At 31.0% G+C, this 19,477-nt stretch overlaps 1 pseudogene; it reads right to left on the bottom strand.

The window, feature by feature from the left end:
- Positions 1–13,179: 13,179 nt before the first annotated feature.
- On the bottom strand, positions 13,180–15,918 carry LOC130936168 (protein NRT1/ PTR FAMILY 4.6-like; annotated as a pseudogene).
- Between the last annotated feature and the right edge of the window lie 3,559 nt (positions 15,919–19,477).

The raw sequence follows: 19,477 nt of genomic DNA on the forward strand, positions 1-19,477 counted from the left end.
AAGCTGACCCCACATCAATGACTATGAAGTCTATACTCAGAGTCTTTGATTTTTCCCCTCTTCCAAAAGTGGTGTGGAGGGGCAAAAATCCCAGTGGTTTTATTGGCGTGTCCCCTAATCCGTACAGGGTGTCGGGGTAGGCCCTTAATTCTTTCTCATCTAACCCTAGCTTGTCGAAAGCAGGCTTGAAGAGAATGTCCGCCGAGCTTCCTTGGTCTACTAGGGTTCTGTGGAGATGGGCATTTGCTAGGATCATAGTTATTACCACTGGATCATCATGTCCAGGGATTATTCCTTGCCCATCTTCTTTTGTGAATGAAATGGTAGGAAGGTCGGGTGACTCTTCCCCGACCTGATAGACTCTTTTGAGATGTCTTTTGCGAGAGGATTTGGTGAGTCCCCCTCCCGCAAATCCCCCCGAGATCATATGGATATGTCTTTCTGGGGTCTGCGGTGGTGGGTCTCTTCTGTCCATATCATCTCGCTTTCTCTTTCCGTGACCGTCCGACCTTTCTATGAGATATCTATCAAGCCGACCTTCTCTAGCCAGCTTTTCTATCACATTCTTAAGGTCGTAACAGTCGTTAGTGGAGTGACCATATATTTTATGGTACTCGCAGTAGTCGCTGCGGCTTCCCCCTTTTTTATTTTTAATGGGTCTAGGGGGTGGCAGTCTTTCAGTGTTGCAAATCTCTCTATATACATCCACTATAGAAACTTTCAGGGGAGTATAAGAGTGATACTTCCTTGGCCTTTCGAGACTGAGCTCTTCTCTTTTCTTGGTTTCCCTTTCCCTCTCTTTTGTTGAGGGAGGGAGCCCAGGTCGTCCGCTCAGGTCTCTTAGTTTGGCGTTTTCCTCCATGTTGATGTACTTTTCAGCTCTCTCTTGTACATCACTTAGAGAGACGGGGTGCCTTTTAGATATGGACTGTGAGAAGGGACCTTCTCTGAGCCCATTGACTAGCCCCATTATGACTGCCTCTGTGGGCAGGTCTTGGATCTCCAAACATGCTTTGTTGAATCTTTCCATATAGGCTCGTAAAGATTCTCCGACCTCCTGTTTTACTCCCAGGAGGCTCGGTGCATGTTTCACCTTGTCTTTTTGAATTGAGAACCTCATCAAAAACTTCCTTGAGAGGTCTTCAAAACTGGTGATCGATCTTGGGGGAAGGCTGTCGAACCACTTCATCGCTGCTTTCGATAAGGTGGTCGGAAAAGCCTTGCATCGAGTAGCGTCGGAAGCATCAGCTAGGTACATCCGACTTTTGAAGTTGCTGAGGTGATGCTTTGGATCCGTGGTTCCATCGTAGAGGTCCATATCAGGGCTTTTGAAGTTTCTCGGAACTTTTGCCCTCATTATGTCCTCGCTAAAAGGATCTTCTTCACCTAAGAGCGACTCTTCTTGTTCGTCGCGGGAGTTGTGGTTCTTGAGGGAAGATTCCAGCTTTGAGAGTTTCCTTTCTAACTCTTTTCGCCGTTCCCGCTCATGTTCTAACTGCTCCAGGCGGCTGTGAACTAACCCCATTAGTTTAGTTATGTGGGATGGTCCGCCTTTTTCTGATTCTCGCTCGTCTGAGGGGTTTGCCTTCGGGTTTTTTACCCCGGAGGTACCCTCTCTTTGCTGATCGTTAACTTCTTGGTGGAGAGTTAAGTCCACATTGTTATTACCTGCGTCCAGATTCTCTTCTTCGGAATCTGTTTCCGCATGGCCTTCTTCGTGGGATCTATCCGCCATCAATGGATGATCTCTCGGGTCCCCGGCAACGGCGCCAATGTTACGGTGGGTAACCGGAGATAGATTGGACGGATGGCGTTGACTGGCCCAAGCGTGTGGGGAAGGAAGTTTCCGTCTGAGTATGCAGCTCGGGAGACTCCGTCCGACTTGTGTTCACAAGTGAATGGGGGGTGGTACCTGCAAAGACACTCCGATGCCTAAGTTAGCAAGGATGTGGGCAGGTCTAGAGAGTATTGGGCTTAGAAATACCTGAGGAGTGTCAGTGTACTTATAGTGGTGAGCCAATAACCACCGTTGGAGTAGTGCCGTATCTTTAGGATGTTAACCGTCCCATTATCTTAGGGAGGTTAAGATATGGCTTTGTGAAGCGGTTAGAGAGATTTTAGGGGCGGTTACTCATTTAAATGAGTGCTTATCTGCCAGCCAATCTCATATCCGACTTCTTTAGACCAAGTCGTGGTGAATACCGACTTCTTATGTGAAGGTCGACGCTTAGCTAGGCTTAATTTACTGGATTAGGCCTTTTAGTTGGACCTGGACCTTTAACATTGGGCCAGGGTATGAACAAGTGTATAGGAAGAAGTTTGAGGATATTATTTTCAAAAGGGATCAAGTGAAGAAAATTTAAGAGACTTTGAGTTAAAATTAAAAAACTTGTATCATTTTAATTCAAAAGACAACAAATCACACAGCTAATGAGCTAAAAAAAGAGAGAAGAACACGTGGAGGGCATATCTTCCCACTTAAAGGAAAAAAAGAGAACACAACCCTTTCTTTCCTTTCATCTCCTCTTTCATTCAATCTTCTTTATTTCAAGATCTATACCAAATCACAATATACTATATTTTATTTTATCCTTTTATTTTATCTCCACTTTAATATATATATCGCTTATACTAAAAAAAATTATTTTCTCATGTAACACTTTCATTACCAAAAAGTCACACTTTTAGCTGCACCACTCTAATAACGAAAAATATTACAATAACTTCATATATTTAATAATAAAATATGAGTTTTTGACTCAAAACTATATTACTATTTTCTTTAAAAAATCGAAAAAATATTTTATCTCAAAAACAAACAAGTCTATATATAAACAAATTTTTTTACATAAGTAGCTTATAAATATAATATACATACAAAGCATACAACTATTATTCCTCTTACAAGATTATAATAATAAAGGCAAAAAAAATCTATAACATATATATACAAATAAAAGTCTATAGAAGTGAGAACATCATCTTTGCTGGTTCTTAATAAAAGATTTAAGAATTGTTATAAAAAAATATTTTCAATAAAACTATTTTCCGTCGCAGTGATCGTCAGTTCATTATTCAAATCTAAAACTCATTTTTCTTATAAAAATTTTACGTAAAATAACATTCCATACCTTTTACTGCTTATTAATACTGAAAAATAATATTCATGTTGGTAAAATTTTATAAACAAAAGAGATTCTGTTCATTTTTTCAAAAATTTTATCAATTGACTTGCTCATAGACTTGTCCCTTAAACTTCAGTCATGGCTTGATTCGGATCATAACATTGTATGCTTAAATAAGAACCAATCCAATTAATTTGATTTATTTTTTTCTCTTTTTTAATTTCTTTTTTTTCATAGGTAAACACAAAAAATATTTGGAAGTTAATTTATATAAAAAAATATTATAAAATATTCATTTGGTAATATACATAATTTAATATTATTATTCAAAAAATATAAAAGATATATTATTTTAATATAGATAATAATTATGTGTAATTGTTATTTTTTAATTCAGTTGAGTAATAATATATATTAAATTTAATTGACTAAAAAGTTTAAAACGTTGTTTAGTGGCTTGTCAAAATTGATTGAAATTTTATACGGTTGATGATAAATAATACTTTAAAATAATAAAAATTAATTCAAAATTTAATAAAAATAAAATGGATAGAATTATACATAAATTGAACTATAAATAAAATTTTAAGGGATAATAAATGATTTTTGTTCTTAAAATTTGATAAAAATTTTAAAAATACTTTTAATTTTTATTTTGTTTTAATTTTATCCTAAAAAAATTTTATTTGTATTAAATATATTCGTGACACTTAAATTTACAAATAATTTAAGACAAATTTAGCAATAATACATGATAATTATATTTGATTTGTTTGTATTAAAAGTTGTTCTTATGTAATTGTTGTTTAATTGATTCTAAATTTTTTAAAAAATTAGCTACCAAGGGTATATTTGATGTAAATAAAAAATTTGTTGGACAAAATTAAAACAAAATAAAACTTAAGAATATTTTAAAAACTTTTACCAAAATTTAGAAAAAAAAATATAATTTACCCATTTAAAGTTTATTCAACTTATTTCATATAATTATTTTTTTAATTGTTTTAAGTAGTTATTTTTGTTTATCTTTTATTATTTTTAGGTTATATTTAAATACTATAATTCCATTATAAAATTATTAAATGAAATACAAGTATAAATATAATTAATATTTTTATAATTAAAAATAACATTTAATTTTTTAATTTTAATTTTCATAAATAATAATAACATGTATTTTTAACAATATTAATATCGTTAAATAATATTAAAAAATATTTATTATTGAAAGAAAAAAGAAGTAATATAAGACAAAAACATTATATAAATGAATACAATTAGAGTAGTATATATAATTGACTAATGAAAAAAATAAAAATAAAACTATGATCATCAACCACATTCCTCAAATATTTGTGCAAAAAATAATAAGAGTAAAGAAGAAAAAAAAAAGAGGTATAAAATTATATGATAGAAGATAAAAAAAAAATGTGTGATGTAATATTTATTTATATAATAAATATAAGAATGAGTGAGTATGAAAGGAGGTAATGAATTATATTTTCACTTAATTTATACTTATTAAAAAAGTAATATTAACATTAAAGTATAAAGTAATTTACTAATATAAAGAGTAAGAGAATATGAAAAGTTAAAGTTAAATATTATTTTTTTATTGTCTACGCTATCATTCAATCCAAGATTAAAGACTAATTCATCATAAATTTAAATTTTATGAGATTTGAATTTTGACATTTATTTAAATAGACGGGTGAGTTAACTACTCGACTAACGACACACTAATTTCATAGTAAAATATAAAAAGCAATAAGCTTTATATGAGAAAATAAAATAAATTTTATAACTCAATCATAATTATTAAAAAAATAATATTAAAAAATCTTATGATATTATATAAAAATAAACGATTACGAAAAATAAAAATATAATAAAAATTTTATGACATAATATAAAGATAAAAGACTAAATCATTTAAAAAAATTTTGCGTGACAAAATAAATTAAAATGAAATATTTAAAAATAATTGTAGAGTCATCTTAGTTTTTTTTAATAGATGATAAATAAATAGATGTATATTTTTGTCGGTGATATGAGACAGAGAATTGTCATGTTCCGTATCTTATTTAATCAAGAGAAATAATATACACTACATTTTTACAATTTCTTTTAATAATAAAAAATAATTTTTTTATTTTTTATGTATCACTAATGTGCACAACATTCCTCTTTAACTAATCACATATCATTGCCATAAAAGAGGAGCCACGTGGTCTAGCTCATGCATCCAGCAATGCATGAAGCAATAGTGCAATACCCCTTGGAGCCTTGGAGCATGTGCAGATGTGCTGCTTCAATATTGGGTCCTCTCAAAATTAGGTCCATCATAGCCCCATTTTCGTATTCCTCTTTTTGCACCCCCTCAACTTTTGGGCTTCATGTCGTTCTTTCCTTCAGTTAGCCACTCTCTGTTTCTTTGTATGACTCCTCAGCCCAACAACAATTGAGTTTTCTGATTAATCACGATGTGATAGTGATAGACACCAGATTAGAGATAACCGACTTAGGTTGGTCGAGTAGTCAACTTATTTATTCGTTTAAATAAGTATTAGAAATTCGAATTTTATTTTATGCATGCAATAACTCATTCGTTAATAACAGATTTTGAAATAAAATTTAAATCTATAACAAATTAATCTTTATCCTATCGACTTAAAATATATCGTGGATAAGAGAGATGATGGGTGGTACGTAACGTCAGTAGGGTTGGGAATTGGGAGGGACCAAAAGAAGATGACGAGGAAGATTGTTGACTTGAGAGTCACATTCATAACCATATCCCTTTCGGGTGGAAGAACTTGTCAATGTGAACAGTTAATCAACAAAACTTTGCCCCTTCACACCCCACCACCAAACATATATCAAAATTTTAGGGTCACAAAAATCATACATAAAAGTATAAAACCAACATAGTGAACGCAATTAACTGTATATGCTATGGGTTGTTATATTTCCTATGAATCTAACTGATATTCACAACAATGCCTACCTTAAAAGTAGAATTTAGCTTCGATATAAGGATTTTAGGTGGTTATTCAACTAAGTTAATACATTAAAATAATTTTTTAATTATTGAATTTAAAAATTAATTAATTTTTTTTGTTATTATAATGTATAATTGGATAAATGTATAGAACTTGTATACATTGTCAATGCATGAACCTAACTTTGAAATTAGTTTATCAACATTCATTAATTTTTAATTGTAAATTTATTTTTCTAATTGTTGATTTCTAAAAAGATTAAAATTAAGATTTATAATTTAAAAATTTAAATTTTAAAAGTTGGTATTTAGAATTTAACATTTAAAATTTAGAGTAATAAATATAACTAATAATCTAAAGATGATGAAGGTTGTGGTAGGCTTAGAGTATAGGGGTTGAATCAATGCCTTTCTTTTAATTTGCTTTTGAAATCCTTTTAAAACAAAACTTCCTATTCTGAATCTATTTGTACTCAGCAGCAAAAATTTATGAGACAATTTATTTTTGTCTCATGAATATCCGAAAACAGAACACAGCAGAGAAGAGAAAAGCCAACAGCAGCATATATCCTGGTTCGGTTGCCTTGTGCTATGCAACCTACGTCCAGTCTCCTCCACAATAATGGAGGAATTTCCACTATAGTTCAAAGTATTACATATACCAATTTCACACTCAAGTTCTAACCTAACTTGACATTGGCTATGCTAATACCAAACTATTCATTCTTAGTGCTGACCCAACTAAGAAAGGGATACCAAACAGGTACATGATACAAGACACTTAATCAACCTAAAGAAATCAGAAAATAACTCTAGGCATTTCCCTCAAGTGTTTCACTAAGCCTTTTTCCACTCATGGCTTTTACTTGAGTTTTCTCACAATGCCTTTTCTCACAGAAATTACATAAAGATAAACATAGAAAAGTACATTACAATTAATAAAACATGAAGGAGATTGACTTCATCAACAGCCTCTGTGCTATGTGAAAAAACCAGATTGGCAATCCTTTGATTCAGTTCTTCATACTGGCGGAATGCACCTTTGATTAGGTTACACTGTCCAGTTAATTGAACTTCTTCAAAGAGTTCTCTCAGAACAAAACCTCTATTCACTGGTTTTCTCTCCTTGGTTCTGAATGAGCAGGAAGACTTCTTTTATTCTCCTTGCATGTTGTTGGGATCTTCTCCCAAGGTCAACACCTTGAGCCTTGAGCTTCACCAACCACAGATTCACTTTTTCTCAATAAATCTTAGAGTAGAAACTTTGCTTCTGACTTCTCCAACTTGACCGAAAGTCATAAATCAGCAACCATAGAAATCTTCCCATGGTCAACTTGATCTTAGCCATTGAAAAACGACTTGGTCCCCAAGGCATGTTTGAGACCGTGGATTCACAGCAGATAGGAACAGAAACCATCTTTTCTTTGTATCCCATTTCGGATAGAGCAGAGAGTTGGGAAGAAGAGAAGAAGATCTTATGCATGCAAGAGGAAATGGGTTACCTTTAACCTAAGCTTGATTTGGTTTGAATTGGGTGATTTGATATCTGCCTTTCTATCTTAATCTTTCTCTTTCTCTCTTCTTTGGTGAAAAAGCTTATGGAAGAAGCTTTCTCTCTTTCTCTTTCTTACTTTTCTGAAGCTTGTGATTTGACATGATCAGAGAGGAGAAGAACGTTGCTTGTGGTGTGAGATCAAGTTTGGAGGAAAATAAAATCAACTCGGGCTTGGATCAGTTTGAGATATACTTGGCCCGTTATGATTTCTTTGGCTTCTTTCTTTACTTTTTCTTGGACTCTCAATTTTGCTTTCAGCCTACCGCCTCTTGTTTTATTTTCTATTTTATTTGGGCTGCTCAACTTAATTAAGGTCTGCAACATAATAATAAATAATTAGCAACATATACTCATTAATTAATTAATCAACACTAATTATTTATTTTGCCAAAAATAATATTTATCATCACTAATTAATTTAGTTAATTTCTTAACTCAACAGATGATTAGGTAATTTTAAGATATTAACTTATATAAAAAAAGTTTAAGAAACTAATAATTTTAATTTATATTGGTGAACATTTTTAGTTAATAATCCAATATTTTTAGTGTAATAAGTCAACACTATATTTTTAGTCAACACTTTAAATATTATTGGCTAACTACTGACAAAAAAATAAGAGTTATTCTCTGCATACAAGTTATTTTTTATACAAGTCCTTACAAGTTATTTATATTTACGTGTGTATCTTCTTCTTCGTGTCACTGCTGCACGTTCTTCTTAATTCTTCTTCTTTTTCGTTATCGTCGTCACCAACACCACCTTCTTCTCCTCCTCTTCCTCATTCTTTTTTCATTAGAATTTCTTCTCCTCGTTCCTTTTCCTCAATCTCCTCCATCATTAGTTATCTCATTGTTGAAGATAATGAATAATTCAAGTTCAGATTGTCAATTGAATTAGAACGAAATTAATTATTGTTTTGAATCCAATCAAATATCTGAGGTGTAGTTCTATTCTAGTTAATTTTTTTGTTAGTAGTTTATGATTCTCTAGGTGAATAATATTTCATCGTTGATTGTTTGAATTGAATGTAATGTAAAAGTTCTGCATTAGAAGAACATTTTTTAGTATTTGCAGCAAATTTAGGTGTAACACGAAGATATTTGGGTGTAACACGAAGATATTTGAGTGTATTGTTTAAGAATTTTCGGTGTATGCGTGCTGATAAGTTCTGTATAATTCAAAATTCTTCTTCTCCCTCCTCCTCATCTTCCACTATTTCTTCTTCTTCTTTTTCATCATCATCATCGTCGTCATCATCATCATCATCTTTTTTTTTTCTTATTCATCTTTTCTTTTTATTTTATCTTCTCAAGTTTCTTCTTATTTTACTCTTTTAACAAGAATAAAAATAAAAAAATAAACAAGAAAGAAGAAGAAACACATAATGGTACAAAATTACTTGAAAGAGGATGAATTTACATTTATTCAACTAAAAGAAAGAAAGAAATAAGGAAAAGAAGAAGAAGAAAAAAATACAGCATTAGAGAAAACATTTTTCTGTATTTGCAGCAAATTTAGGTGTAACACAAAGATATTCGAGTGTATTGTTTAAGAATTTTCGGTGTATGTATGCTGATAAGTTCTATATAATTCAAAACTCTTCCTCTTTCTCGTCTTTTGCTGCTTCTTCTTTTTTTTCATCATCATCATCACCATCTTCTTCTTTTTTTCTTATTCATCTTTTTCTTTTTGTTTTACCTTCTCGAGTTTCTTCTTGTTTTACTCTCTTAACAAGAATAAAAAAAATCAAACAAAGAAAAAGAAAAAACACTTAATGCTGCAAAATTACTTAAAAGATGATGAACTTACATTCATTCAATTAAAAGAAAGAAAGAAATAAGGAAAAAAAGAAGAAAAATGCAGCATTAGAGAAAATATTTTTCTGTATTTGCAGCAAATTTAGGTGTAACGCGAATATATTTGGGTGTAACACAAAGATATTCGAGTGTATTATTTAAGAAATTTCGGTGTATGTGTACTAGTAAGTTCTGCATAATTTAAAACTCTTCCTCTTCCTCCTCCTCATATTCTGCTACTTCTTCTTCTTCTTTATCTTCTTATTTCATATTCTCATAATTCTTTTTGTGAGGAAAAAATTAAACAAAAAAAAAAATATATAATGTTGCAAAATCAATTGAAAGAGGAGGAGAAAAAAATGCAGCAACAACAACAATAATAAAAAAACGACGATAAAGATGAAACACGCGAAGAAAAATGAGAAGAAACCCAAAGAAGGAAGAGGAGGAGGAGAAAGAACGCGGGATACAAAAAGAAACAACACGATTTTATGCGCTCATTATGTAAGTGACTTATATGACTTAGAGACTTGTATGTGTAATAATATTAAAAAAATAAATAAATTGTGTTGGCCTTGTAATATTACTAAAAAAAATTAAATTTAATTATTTTATTAATTTTTATAATTTTACTAAATTTATAATTAAATTTTTATAATTTTTTTAGTTGAAATAAATATTCTATTCCCAAATTAAAATTACCAATATTTGATTATTAGACATATTCAAATATGTATATATAATTATGATTGATTTTTCTTTTTTATTAGATAAACTTTTTCTTTTTTCAAATAGATTAGACAATTATTAATATTAAATATTATTCACTCACCCATACCATATTTACACACACAATATTAAAGATTTTATTCACTATTTGACATCAACTAAATTTCAAACTCAGGTACATTTATCATATCGCAAGGCATAAAAATAACTGTTAGACCAAAAAAAAATATGGGAGTTAAAAGACACTACTTGGATTGAGTTAAGTGAACACTGACTACAATGACCACTACAACTTCATTCGGGTTGGACACTATCTATTATCAAATGGAAAGAGTTTTAAATGTATCAGAAATATCAATATTTTAATTATTTTAACCGTTGATTTGAACTATAAAAAATATATATAATATATATTAATTAAAATCAATGATTAAAACAACTGAAATACTAATATTTTTGATACATTTAAAATGTTTCCTATCCAATGATCAAGTATAGTTTAAAAACTTGTGCCGCTTAATCGAAGTAAGATATAGAGTCTTATTTCGCTCTGTTCATACTAAATCTAAAGATTGAAATGTTTTTAGTTACTTTTTATGATGACAATGATATCATACTTGTACACCGCATAATGTCAAAAATATTTATTGTGGTCACGTTAGAATTCATGAGAAAAAGAGTCATACAATAACCCTTTAAGAGAAAGAAAATTAGACAAAACAATTATTGGAATATAGTTATAAACATTATCTGTCTTTGTTACCACCATAAGAAAAAAAATATTATGGTAAAAAAAACAGATAATGAATATATTAAATTTACACTATTTAAAAAATTTAAAAATTAATCTAAGAGCTCAATAAAAAAATATAAAAGATTAATTATAAATTTAATAAAATTATAAAAAAATTAAAAAATATAATTTTTTTAATCAAATAATATTATACACTTTTTTTAAAATAAAAAAGATCAATACAGTATGATAAAGCAAAAAATTAACAAAATAACAAAATAAATAAAATAAATAATTCAATCCGTAATCATTTTTTATATTATTGTCAATAACTATAGGAGTCAACACTATATCATTTTTAGTAGCTCTTTATTGTTCTACTTTAATTGTGTGTTCTCGAAAAATCTACTATTCTTTCAATCCAAACATTTCAAATAACAACAAAAAAATTAATCAACCACTACTTTTGCTTCTTTTATTTTTTTTATCAGATGCTTTTCTTCAACTCTTAAAGTACTACTTAAGAATAACTCATATCATTTACAATCTATCTGAGACAAACAACTAAATACATTATATCTGTCAAGTATATTCACAATTAAAAAATAAATTTAATATCTTTTTTACATAATATACAAATAATGTCATTCTGAACAACAATACTTAGTCTATACAATCTTTCATTAATATTAACCCGTTTAACCAAGACAAACCAAATAAATAATTCAACTCTTAGTGGGACAATATCTTTTTAGATAATGTTAGCGAAACTATAACTTGTTATATTTTTTTGGAACCATTTCTGACTGCATAACCTGCACAAAAGAGTTAGTAGAATAAACGTTTTTTTTTAATCAAATTTCTATATAACTCGATCTTTTCTCTCATATGTTAACCTGACTGACTGTGAGATTCTATAGAGTTGGTTCAGTAGCCCCATCTCCCATTGGAACAACTTCCTTTTCTGTTGAAAATTTCATATCCATTCTAGTTCATCTCAGAATCCACAATCCCCTATAACTGATCCTCTTTGGTTTGAGATCAAAAAAGTTTTGGAAAAATATCTTTCAGAGTACCACTTTATAGCTAGTTGTCTTTTCAGAACCAAATCCTTCTTCCATCTCCTAATTTCATAGACAAACCTCCAATTAACTTCTCTATCTCTTACATGTGGTTATTTGATTTGTAACTGACAAATATCCTTCCAAGAGTCCCGTGTAGATGTAGGCTGACTAGCAAGCAACTCTGAAGGATTCAAATTATTGCATGAACACACAATCTTCTTTTATAACGAACAACCTTCTTTCAAAAATTTCTACCACCACTTAAACAAAAGAGATGTATTCCGAATCACCTAGTTTTTTCGGAACCTACACCACTTTCGATTTCACTAAAGGTATCCCTTTTATTCATCCTCTTTACTCCACAAGGATCTTCTCTACAACAAAATTAATTTCACTGCCACATATTTTGACATCATATACAAGCTAAGATAATACACATGAAGGCTATTAAGAACATACTTAATAAGAACCAACTTATCAGCTTTATTAAGGATTTTCACTTTTCACATACAGAGCTTTACTTCCACTTTGTCTATTATCAGTTTTCATGTCTTGACAAATCTTGGATTTGTTCCGAAAGATATACCAAGATATTTTACTAATAATGATGCTTTCTTACAATCCAACAACCTGCATATCCGTTGTGTCCAATCTTACTTACAATTAACTGGAAATAAATTAGACTGGTCAAAATTTTGATATCATTTAAAAATATCGCAATAATCTTTCATAATTTTTGATAATCTCCTCCTCAGACAGTCAAAACAAAATATTATCATTTACAAACTGAAAAATCAGATAATTCTATATTATCTCTTCTAATAAAAAAATAAAAAATAAAAACGCCCATTTTTTACTATGTCTCCAACCATCCGATATAAAACATCCACCACAAACACCAACAAATATTATACACTTATCCTTAATTCTTTTTAGGTCTAATTTTTACACTATATAATACAAATATAAAGAGTGAAGTTCATATTTTCTTCTTCCTCCATCTTTTAAACAAATTAGACATCAATTCTTGAGCACCATAGAATTTCCTTTTTTTTCTCTATGCAATTGTTGCATAATGATTCTATTATCTTTTGATTTCAATAAAGTTGTATATGCACGTGGCTCACTAAACAAGCTCTTTAAACGTACATGATAGATACTAGATAGCTACGAACACGAACTTCCCTTTATTGTCGGACTAACTCTCTCAAGTGTTGTTAACTAATTAACATCGCTCCAAACCCAATTACAACTCATCTGAACAAGCTTCAATATTAAGAATCTGGACACTCCAAGACACACAGATAGTGCCGGATCCAAGTCCAACAACATCAAATCAATCATACAAAGCACACATGTTCAACCACTAATAGCAACAACCTCTATCATGCACAGCATATATAATATATATAATTAATTAATTAAGCATGCATCCTAATTAATCTCCATCTTTCTGAGAGGAACTTGATCTAAAGGCTTGTTGTGATTTGTGGCAGCAGCAGGAGGAGGAGGAGGGTGTAGTTGATCAGATTTGTACTTGTACCTTGAGGCCCAGAAGAGGTAGTTGAAGAAGTTAATGCAGCTAAGAATGGCCAAGAACCAATAAAACAAGTTGAGATTATTGTGATTCAAGTCAAAACCATGCAACCACCCTTGTTTACTAGGACTCACTCTTTTCGTAACACCATTTATGACATTCACAAACACCGTGCTCAGAAAGTATCCAAGAGACATGGATAGCCACGTCAACGATGTTGACAACGATTTCATCCCCGAAGGAGCTTCTCTGTAGAAGAATTCCAACAGTCCCACAAGTGTGAACATGTCCGCAACACCAAATATAGCGTACTGGAACGAAAGCCAGAACAGGCTTATGGGGTTAGAAGGGTCTTTTCTCCCTCTCTCCCTTCTTTTCACCTCAACAATTGCAGCCACTGCCATTGAGATTGCAGAGAGAACAAGGCCTACGCCAACTCTCTGTAGTTGTGTGATTCCTGAGGGGTGGTTTGTGATCTTGCGTGCGAATGGGACGAAGAATAGTTCGTATATGGGGACCAAGATGGTTATGAAGACAAGGGGTATAACGGGAATGGAAGGTGCTGGAACTGTTAGAGAACCCAGTTTGAGGTTCATTACATTGCCTTGCTGAACTGAGAATGTTTGAAGCTGTGCCAAGCATGTGTTCATTATGATGGTGCTTCCAACTATTGGTAGCATTCTTATTAGGATCTTCACTTCTTCTACTTGTGTTACTGTGCACACTTTCCATCTATCTTCCTTTGACTTTTCTGAAACAATCGCTGCTTTATCTAGGAACCTGATCATCATCATTAAAAGAAAATAATAAACTAATACTTTAATCAATATCATGGTTTAAAAGATTATTTCCAAAACGAAATATAACCACGGTCGCTATCAGAATTTAAAAGGCATGGAATGAGTGTTCAAAGATTAGTGGGCCCAATTGCTGGACCAAGTTGTGTGTTTGTGTTTGGCTTTATCATTTCCAGAAAATTATTAAGTAAGCTTTTAATTTGTGCATGCAAGTTTGTTAACAAGTTAAGTGTAAAGCAGAGTCACCTAATCTGGTTGGTGTGTGCAATCTTCTCTACAGCAGCATCTTTGTCACTGATCTCATACAATTCTTGGTGTGATTCTGGCAGTGACAGCTTTCGGTTCTTAAAAGCCACAACAAGAACCTGAAGAATCCTCAAAATGGGGCTATCTCCAGGAGTTTTGATTCTATAGAATGGTTTTCCAATAGCAAGAGTGATGAATCCAATGGAGGAAGCTATGGTTATGATGAAGAATCCCCAGTGCCATGCTTTCTGAGTGCTGACCCAAACAACAGCAGTTACACCAGTGATTGCTCCAAGAGTTGAACTCATTAGAAGCCAGTTGAAGAAGCTTGCAAGAGCTTTTGCTTCACTTGGATCCTTGTCATCAAATTGGTCAGCACCAAATGCAGTCATGGAGCCTCTAACCCCTCCCACTCCCAATGCCAATAAGCACAGTGATGTGTACAACATCACTGCTATACCACCTTTCACACAGCTTGATTTCCCACATCTGGGTGTAAATGCCTTGAACCAGCTTGAACACTCAGCATTGCCAATGCCTAATTCATAGTTACATGTGAATATGAATATGAATGTGACATATCAGGTGTTAATTCTTTACTTTATTAGCTACTTACCATGACTTCAAGGGATCCAAAAAGCAAGCATGTGCTGAATCTGTTTAAGTATGTGTCTGAGATGAAACCTCCAACAAGGGAAAGCAAGAAAGTTGAACCCATGAAGTTTGTGAGAGTGTTGGCTGAACTTGACAGATCAAAGTGCATCACCCCATAAAAGTAAAGCACTAGGCTCACCATGTTTGCCACAAATCCCATGTTGTCCAATGCTGACAACACTACACAACAACAGGAACAACACAATTAAAAGGCTTCAAGCAAAACAACACAACAGAATTAAAAGTTTTTTTTTTTCTTTTCTTTTCTTGCTTACCAAAGATGAACATGGAAGCCCTGAATCCACCTTTTTTTCTCTTCCATTCTGCTAGGAGCTTCTGTTCTTCTTTTTCCTCTTGGTCTGCCTGCATGACAAGATCAGGATTGGAAGTCATCAACCATATGTATGTACAATGAGTCAAAGAAGGTGAAGAGATAGAGATTAGAGAAGCAGCATGGAATGAAGTGAAAGACTACTACACTAGGCTTACCATTCTTGAGATGTGAATGGAGAGTTTTAGAGTTTAGACAAGAATGTATGTGATAGATGTTCAAAGGAAATGGTTCTCTGTGAACATATAATTATAACCCAAAAACGGAAGCTTCTGAGAAAAGCTCTATTTCAGAAAATTATGGTAAAGAGAGTAACTTTGAGTTCAGAAAAAGTAACTCCTATGGCCTTATTTTCATTGCCTCTTATTGTCCTCCATTCTATTTATCATGCTATGTGTCTCTTTTTTTCAAATTCAAAAGGCAGAAATTTAGAAAAAGAAAAAAAAATTGAGCTGTATTATTGATACAGAATCACGTATAAGGAGAAAACAAGTGGGTTTAAGGGGGTGGTAATTATGGATGCTAAATCAATCAAATTATTGTAATCAAGCCAACATAGTGCCCCACTCCTCCTAATACATATGCTTGTCTTTGTTGAACAATCCATTTCTAGCTACGTTATCAAATGCCTAAACAAGAAGCTTTCAGAAAAGTTGATGGGTCAAATTGAATTTGAAATGAAATATAGAAGAAATTTGCTAAACCTTTTCCCCTGCTTGATTTGATTCATAGCATGCATCATGTGATTAGGTGGTCATATCACACATTATCAAATTCATCAACTATATATATAGACTTTAAAGTAGCATCATCATGCATATCTATATCACGTGGATTCTTATCATTTAGCTCTTAATTATTTTTATTCATTGTCATGAGAATAAGACCTCTAAATAGAATTTGGTAGCTCTAAGAAGTTGAGTGTGTCAGTGTGAATTCTACTACTAATTGCATAGTTAAAGCTGTCAGCAACCTCGTCTGAAAGATTGGACCATTAACTCTCTCATCATACTTTACTTTAAAGTGAGGAATAATGAGGTTGAAACTTGTTCCTGCTATGGTCAAGCACCTTTGTCAGAAGGATACTATGCACATCATATTTTTTTTCCTTGCCATGGTAATTTTTAAAACATAATATGTACCCTCAAGAAGGAAACACACAATCCATTTTGTCAAAGTTGACTTTTCCTTCCATATCATCCAAGTTCAATTAATGTTAAAAATTATAAAATGTATCTTAAACTCTAGAGATAAAACATTATAACAAATATTCAAAGTTGAAAGTTGAAAGCATTTGTCACATGGTACAGCTCAGAGTGTGTCTACCATGTTGTTTTTATAGAGCTCCAATGCTTGATAAAAGCCCCATGAATGTCACTTTCTCCCTCATATTATGGATATCTATCTACACTCTACACTCTACACTCTACATACAGGAACTGAGAGTTGTTTGTTTTTCCCTCTCTTTAACTTTACTTTTGCCTTGTGATCTTACTCTAGTGATATAGAGTATCCAATTTCATCCGAAGTGTCTCTTTCAAAATAGCAGTCTAACTTGTAGTAGTATCTCAATCATGCTGAATCTTTTTTCGTTTAAGAATCACTGTCAACTGACAACAGAGTAACACCTTTTATTTCTATCTTCCACACTGTTATATGAGGCAAAAACGTGTCACCCTCTTCATCTCCATACACCATTATTTTCTTTCATCTTTCAAGTTAAGCCATGCTCAGTTAAATCCTACCCTCACTGTATATTATTATGTCTTGTCCTTCACTACATTCATTCATGCATAATTATTTCTCAACCATGCTACCTAGTTTCCCTAATCTACCATTATTTTTGGACATGGGGTAATCATAATAACATAGTAAAAAAATGAGCACTATTTGTAGCTATTGAAATAGGTAAGAGAAGTTACTAATGCTCTTTGCGTGTGGATGGAAATTTATTTCATGTGCGAATCAGTGACTAGTCTTTCATAGTGGCTGTTGAATGTTGATGCTTCTTCTCTACTTGGGATCAGAGACATAACATCATGGTCCTCACCAATGTTGATAAAATAAATTAAATTAAATGTTCTTTTAAAAAAGTTTGATATATTAACCCTACCTTCCATGCCATGCATATGCTTTAACACCCGTTATTATCACTTCTTTCCCCACAAATTTGTTAGTGCTTTTTCCAAAGTGATAATAAATTTTCTGCTTGTAATAAATGTTATCTCATATCTCTTTCTTCCCTTCTCAACATGCATTGTGTTCACTGTATCGGTTGTTTTCAACCTCCACAATTCTATTATTGCTGCTTTAATTGGAGGAATGTTTTCTTATTAGTTGGTGGGTGTGCATGTGAATCAATGATTAAGACAAATTTCGCTGGAAGTGACCAAAATATTATTAGGGGGAGAAAGAAAATAATTTATTTAAACTTTAAACTCTTTCAAATTCAATGATGGAAAAGTGAGCTTCATCTTTTCTTTTTCTTTCTTTTTTATTTTTGGGTAGGTGGATAGCTATGTTTTAATTTCTCTACACAATTTTATTTTCCCCACCACACGCACATAATTTTTTAGTGAGACTCAGATTGATTGATTAAATATTGTCATGATTTAAAAATATCTTCCAAGATTTTAAATTCGGTTTTCTTTTCAAAGGCACGGGGACATCTAATTGACGCGCTAATTAAATATATCTATCACAATATCTATAACAATTCTATAACAATGTATAAAAGGAATATGAAGAGTTTAATATTCAATTTTGTTGCTTTTTTATTTTAATCTTATCAATAAAAAATAATTGATATAACTATCATAAAAAGATGTCAAAAATATAATTATCAGTTAAGTGTTTTTTATTCATTTGGTAGTTATTTTTTTATTCACATCCGGTATTTTTTTTTAAATCTTCTTCTATTTATTAAATCAATTATATATTGAAACACTTCTAATTACTTTTTGTTTCTTAAAAAAATTACAAAGAAGTGAAACTACTCATGATTGAACATGCAAAAAAAATTATAAATTATCATAAAAAATGTTATTTTTATAGAAATTATGAAAAAAAGGTTTATTTATGCTGAATTAAGTTACAAAAAGATCGAGAGAAAGAGTCAAAGTATATATATTTTTTGCAATCATGTAATTTATGTGAATAAAAAAATGAAGTGATTTTTAAAGAAAAATGTATGTTTTAGTGAATTTTTGATTAAAAATAAATTATTTTATCATTCATGAATTTTAAAAAGAATGAAGATAAAGAAAAGAAAAGAAAATTTGTCTTAGTTTATATAGTTTAGTACTCTGTGAATACTCACTCTTTGATTTGCTATTTAGTCTCATTTTAATAATAAATACAAATAAAAAAATTATTACATGTATATTTATATTTTTATTTTATTCATTAAAATTACGATACTATCACTCTTATTTATTCAATCAATCAACTATAAAATACAAATAGTTTTATTTTTTTAAAATCTTAAAAAATATAGATGCAATGACTTTTAAGTTACATGGCTAGAATTTAATGATAATTTTTTAAATAAATATTAATTGATAAAATTTTATATTCTTATGAATTATTTTTATAAATTTTAAAAAAATAAAATTCAAAATAATTCTACCTCTCTATCAATATAGATTTAATAAATTTATTAAAATTTATATTTTAAAATTTAAAATTTAATTCAATTTTATTTTAATTTTTTTAAATATTTAAATAAAATATAATTTTGACAAAAGACTCTTACAATTACGAAAAATATATATTTTTTTTAAAAATAATAGAAAAAAATGGCTGAATAGATCATACATCTGTTATTCTCATTCTATTCTTCTGTCATCATAATCATAATGAATTTGTTAGATTCTTGAAACTCATCCCATTTGTTATTCAAGCCT

The sequence above is a fragment of the Arachis stenosperma genome, chromosome 6, assembly GCF_014773155.1.
Source record: "Arachis stenosperma cultivar V10309 chromosome 6, arast.V10309.gnm1.PFL2, whole genome shotgun sequence".
Lineage (NCBI taxonomy): Eukaryota > Viridiplantae > Streptophyta > Magnoliopsida > Fabales > Fabaceae > Arachis > Arachis stenosperma.